The 6,282-nt window shown below is 42.6% G+C and overlaps 1 long non-coding RNA gene across 1 annotated transcript; it reads left to right on the top strand.

Annotated features, from left to right (window-relative positions):
- Positions 1 to 219: 219 nt before the first annotated feature.
- Positions 220 to 3,815, top strand: LOC114061848. Its single transcript, XR_003572236.1, has 3 exons — positions 220 to 343; positions 543 to 669; positions 3,461 to 3,815. It is a non-coding gene; the product is annotated as an uncharacterized LOC114061848 (long non-coding RNA).
- Positions 3,816 to 6,282: the final 2,467 nt, after the last annotated feature.

The raw sequence follows: 6,282 nt of genomic DNA, 5'->3' as shown, positions 1-6,282 counted from the left end.
TTGGCTGGAACAGGGGCTGAGTCCACAGACCCTCATTTACCCCCTGGTCTGAAAGTCTTCACGACTTCAGAGCATTCCCACTCCATTCTGGCATCAGTAAAGGTTGAACAGCTGATGCTGACTTTAGTCCAACTTCTGGCTTTTGGGGGGGTTTGTAGAATCAAGTCAGAACACTGATCTATTCCAGGGTAGTACTCAGCTCTGTTTTACACAAGTACTGTGCTTAGTGAGTGGTAAATCTCTTCAACAGAAGTTAAATGTAATCGGTCACACAAACCAGGAATTTTCCTTAGGATACAGAGAACAAACATGGGCACCACTCCAGTTCCAATGGCAGAGAAAGGTGTGAGAGGTCCTAACCCAGCAGTGGCAAACATTCCCCTCTCAAAGCAGCTGCTCTCCACAGCAGGGACGGTGCTGGGTGGAAGGGGAGGTTTAGGAGCAAAAGTACAAAGGAAGACTTGTTACAAGATCAGATTTCTGACACGGGGAGAGAATATTTTCATCTTGTCTCTCTCTCAATACTTTCTTTCTCTTTACAGAGCAGGGAAGAGTATCATGTCAACTCTAGAGTTTTAACCCATGTGACTGGAGCTGAAGCTGTGGTGATGCTTCTTTAATTAAGGCATTTCTCACAAGGGCTTTGAGATGCAGGAGAAAAATAATAAGGTAGAGGGATTTAATTTTATGCAAGTTCTTCATTGAATTGCAGATATATACAGTCTGGTTTAAATCAGTGGAGGAGAGGAGCCTGAGCAAGCAGCCAGGCTCTGCTCTCACATGCTAATGAATACCCCACAGAGCAGCCCAAGTGCCAAGAGAAGGCTGGAAAATGATATTGCTTTTATTATTTAGAAACATTCCATGACACAGTGTAATGCAATAGCCTCTCAGCAGAACAGCCAATGCCTTGGGAGGCACTGCAGTTGTATCACAACATCTTCCCAAGTACTTACATGAGAAAGAACCACAAGACTGGTTCTGTAAAGCCTTTAAGGGCTCTTTTTCCTTCTGAGATATTGGCTCTGGCAGAAGGTACAGCAAAAGAGCATCACAGTTCACGTACTGGGCACTTTTCCCCTGTACTAGAACTAAACATTGGAAAGATATTATGAAAGAACATCTTTAAGAGATGGAAGCAAACTATGTATAGTGGGGGAAAAAAATCTTACAAGATTTCCTACCTTTCTAAGTTTTCAAGACTATGATCATTACAACAAGAAAATAATTTCCAATCCACTTCTACATAGCTAATTTTTATGGAATTCTGCGACACTTCCATCAAATCTGTTGGTTATATCAGGGTTTTTTCCAAAGGCTATGTGAACAGCAGGTATTAATAATAACTATTGGAGAAGTGCTATTTTTAAGTTCTCATATCTGTGATCACTGAAGTGAACTCTGATGTATAATATTGGTGCTGGGTTAGAAAAAGTCTTTTGTGCCAATGAGTCCACTGGCATTGTCATGAAGTGTAAACAGCTTTTTCCAAACTCCTCTGTGTCTCAGTTTGTCAGATGGGCACAGGCACAGGTCAGGGGTGGGTTTGGTACCCCAGAACTGTTCAATCACACCCTTTTCCACTTCTGCACGGCCTGTGAGGAAAGGCTCAGCTTGCATTGGGAACTGCAGAGCAGTGCCACTCTGCACTCCTGCAAGGAGTGACAAATAACATCTGCAGGGGGAATGGCAGGAAAATGAGCCCGACAGAATGTAATTACTGCCTTGGAACCTGGCCAAGGCCTTCAAATGAGCAACAGGACCAGGAGAAAAATCTTGTAGTAAAATCTGAAGTCAGGTAACACCTGGAGTGCTCTTTGCTGGGCAGATGTAATATCAAACATGCAGCAGCAACCAGAAACTTCACAAGGTTGGGATTCCAGCAGGTGGAGGACACTCAGAGGATCTGCCTGGAGGAGGTGGCAAAGCACCTCCAGCCCCTCCTCAAGCATGAAGGGGAAGAAAAACAGCTTCTGGCCAAGATTATTAAAACTCATTGGCCTGTGGCTGGTGACCTCTGCTCCAGGAATGGTAGAAAAAGGAGGTGGTAAAAGTTGTCATTAAGTGTAGAATAATTTGAGTAAGTTTTTCTTGATCTGTTAGATTTCATTACACTTTCCAGAAGAGATGAAATAACCACAGAAATCGGTTCTGGATTAATTCACCATAATTAAATGAAATATTTACTTTCTTAAGCTGTAGATTATGTCTGCAGAATCAAAAACTAAGAACCACATAAGATGCTCTGAAAACTAAACATCCCAGGAAGACCTGTGCTCTAGCATAAAAACCCCACATGCTGCCTGAGTCGGAGCTGGGCTTGGTGGCATAACAATCTATGTGTTCAAATTAATTAGAATTTGGTTTAGAATCAGCCTCTTATCTCCCCTTTCACAAGAAAACAAACCCCAGACATTGCTGTTCTGGGGAAGTGAAGAGGCTGGAAGGCTGGGGGGGAGTGAGTAAAGGCATGATGCTGAAGGGTGGGGTCTGTTGTCCACCCCTGGTTCTCTGGTTTTAGGGCAGTGCCAAGATGCAGAATGGCACCTGCTGAATTCTCCAGGGTGGCCCTTTCCCCTGCCTGGAGCTGCTTTCTGTACAAGGAAGATAACAAGGCTTGTTTGCTGGAGAAAGCAAAAGATAAAAATAACTGGTGTCAGTAAGTGGTGTGTACAAAATGCTCCGTTCTCTTTAGGTAACTGTTGTAGGAATACAGAAGGGAAGGTGGAAAAGTAAAAATCTATGCTTGGGTTTGGATTTACTAAGAGACAACAGCATGAAGCTCCTAAATATAATTGGATTTTGCCTTCTTAACCTTTTATCTTTAGACCTTCTGAAAAAAACCAAGCCAAACCAAACTCAATGAAAAATATGGTAAGACCAAAAAGCTTAAATGTTTATAACACTAACCTAGAAGAGTCCATCATGATTCATTATTAGGGTTAAGGAAATGCTCACTCTGTGACAGAGTATGGAACATCCTCTGGTTGAATCTCAGTTGGTTTAATGACAAAGGTAACATGGCTGGTGGCAGCTTGGAGATCCCAAGTTATGTGCAATATTTCTGGGGGACAGATATGGCTGTAAGCCTGTAGGATGGGTCCCAAAAACTGATTGTGGTGCCTTTGACAGAGCGCTGGGCAGCTCTGCAATACTACAGGAAAGTGGAAGGGGAAGAGGAAAGGACACAGGCTACTAGAAAAGAGAAATAAAACTGCTGACCCAGGAATTTCAGCAAGAACCACAATTATCAGTTCTAAAATAATCTCTGTTCAAATAATTTCTGTGACATTTTGTGGCTTGAGAGATCCTGTGTTATATAATACACTCACACTCCAGGTGTGTCTGTGTTATATAAGTTTATTGCTTGTTGCTTGCCTTCTGTTTTCCCTCATCCAGATTTCCAATCATCCAGCTCCCCTAAATTAGAACAGCGACTTTATAATTCTCTAACCTGTAGGCAAGCCAACATCAGGACATGCAAGTAGCTAAGGATCACGATCTGCTGGTTCTCAGAATAGCAAGGAAAATGCAGTAAAGCTTTGAAAGGGCTTTGAACATCAGAGAAATCTTTGGCAATAGCTGAAGTCCACAGTATTTCTGAGTTATGTGAACCTAAAGCAGAAGAGGAGAGGAACTGCACTGAAGAACTGAAGGATTAAAAATAGCCTGAGAGATCAGAGCTGCTCAGAGGTTCCAGGCAGCAGGACACATCCCCCAGAAAGGTATGTGGGGAACAGGAGCATGTTCTGATTTGCAGTCAGCAGGACAAGCAGAGCATCCTTGTGCCACCCTGACGGGACACCCCAAAGGAATACCCAACACATTTCCCTCAGAGGTGAGGGAAGGGCACTGATAACCCAGGAAACTGGCTTTAAATCCATGTGTCTGCTATTGCCTGCTCATACATGGTGTCCTTGCTGCTCCAGAGCCAGTGGAACCCTCACATTGCTGACCCTGGGCCAGGAGGGGCAGCCAGGTTCCCTGTGCAAGTGGATTGGAGTGGGCAAGTGTGCCAGGAGGGCAGCAAGGCAGACAGGCTCCCCAAACAGGGAGGCAAAGCTGCATGCCAGCTCCCTAATTGTGGAGATGGTGTCTGCTGGGAAGCCAGCTGCCTTCCCAGCCTTCCAGATGGAAATGAGAATGGAAAAGACAGTAGAAAATGAAGGGTACATGAAAATCAAATTAAATAAACACTATCTGCACTACAATTGCTATCTGTTCTGCCTGGCCTTCTTTTACAGAAAGCACTTCAGGGATTTCCTCTTTCTGCATGTGGTAAAAAAGTTGGGTATAGAAGAAGATGATAAAGCAAAAAGCACATTAGAGCAGCTGCTTGCAGTCTCCAAGCATGCAAGGACATATAGCACCTATGAGTGAAAAGTTCAGGGCTTCCTTTCTGATTACTGCAGTTTGGATTTCCACGGGAATCTCATCTGAATCCCCCCAGTCTGCAGGCTGAACCAACTGCTTGTGTTTCCTTCCCTTCTGTTCCCACCCAGCCAGTGATGCCAGGACTTCCTCCTGGCCCTAATCAATGAGAACAAGAGATAACAGCTCGTGGAGCCCCAGCAGAGGGGAGGTAATTCCTGACTCACACAGCACTCAGATGATGCCTGAGATAAGATGAACACTTCTCTGGCCAAGCCTCCCTGTACAGAGCACCAGCACTGCAGGTAGAGCTCCAGCTGGCTCATGGTGTCAGTACTGGGATAGTTATTTCAACGGGGCATATTTATCCCTAATTACATAATAATCCATTTTCAACTGTGTCAGATGAATGTAAAATTAACACTTGTGCCCCTGGTCTAGTACATGGCAATGACCATTAAACCACATCTGAAAGTATCTGCAGAGATTTCGTGGGGTCGTTGCTGAATTACAAGTCACTGCAGCTCCAGTACTGGAAGGTCCGTTCAATCATCAGACAATCCTGCCAGTGCTCTGGATTTGACTTCTGTCATCAGAGAGTTCAGAAAACATACTTTCACTATGTGAAATCGGTGCCCAGGTGTGATCAGAGCCAGTTCAGGTGATACCACACATTTTAGATTCACATTAAAAAAAAAAAAATACACATTTTATTGCACAGAACAGAGGGGAGCACAGATGTGACCTCAACAAATCAGAATGTGAACAACTAGAAGTGATGGCGATTTCTCAACTCCTTCTTGAACAGCAAATATTTTGCAGAGGTGCAAAATTAGTTTTTAGGTCCTACAGATATTTTGCTCCACAAGAAATAATCCCACCAAGTTTTACTGCCCATAAAAGTGTCTGACTGTATATTTCCATAAATATGTATGTATCAAAAGTATAACAACATTAAAAGAGCCATATATAAACAAATATAGCCATAAATAAATAAATAAACCTGAATATTTCTATATTCATATTTCATATGTATCTGTATGAAATAGCTCATTTCAGGTAGAACAATAATCAGGTAATGTGTATTTTACAGAAACAAACTTTAAACCCTTTACCATTAATGTAGCAATGTAAGTAACTCAGTGCTCAGGATTAGAACAGAATGGTGTATTTTCCAGAGTCTCTAAGCCTTCAAAGTGCAATGTACAAATCACAAACTGATGGATTTAAGATCAGATTCAGAGAAAAATATTTTGAAAGTTTCTATGGTATAATGAAAAAAAAAAACTAGCAAATCTAAAAAGACCACTCAATTACTAAAGCAACATTTGCCCAGCTTTCTCCAGCACTGAACTCCTTAGCCAGCACATGGCAGAGGGAGGAGAGTGGGAACCTGGGGTTTTCTCCACTCTCTCTTTTAAAATAACAAAAGGATATTGATAAATACAGTGTGCTACAGCTCTATATTTCTAATGCCTCCTCAGGAGGTATTTTCATAAAATTCTAGTAATTGCCTTCCAAACAAAGGCCAGTTAAAGATAATTAAGTCCTTCAGAGCTCTGTCCATGGATTTCCCTCCTGTCAGGAGCTCAGCCTCTCAGTACTATTTGTCTTTCCTGTAACAGCAGATGTGGCTTTTAAATTTTCTAGTGATGCAAAAAATTAACTGCCAGCCCAGGACAACTGAATGAACTTTGCAGAATCATCCATTAAATCTTCTGGAGTGATTTCTTCATATACATGGCAGCAGGAATAAGCCCAGGTCCCCTGAATTCTGCCATAACTAAAGCAAACCAGTTGCCTTACTGCCTTTCTGTTGCTGACATCTGGGTCCTTTCCATAGGGATTGCTGTCTAAAATGAGCTCTGACCCAGGTTCACAACTGATGGAAACTAATTTGAATGTGCTCCA

Source organism: Empidonax traillii, unplaced genomic scaffold (genome assembly GCF_003031625.1).
Source record: "Empidonax traillii isolate 1590-97213 ecotype Southwest subspecies unplaced genomic scaffold, ASM303162v1 scaffold363:size828163, whole genome shotgun sequence".
Lineage (NCBI taxonomy): Eukaryota > Metazoa > Chordata > Aves > Passeriformes > Tyrannidae > Empidonax > Empidonax traillii.
The sequence above is the reverse complement of the archived record's forward strand: the minus strand, read 5'-3'. Positions and strand labels throughout refer to the sequence as shown.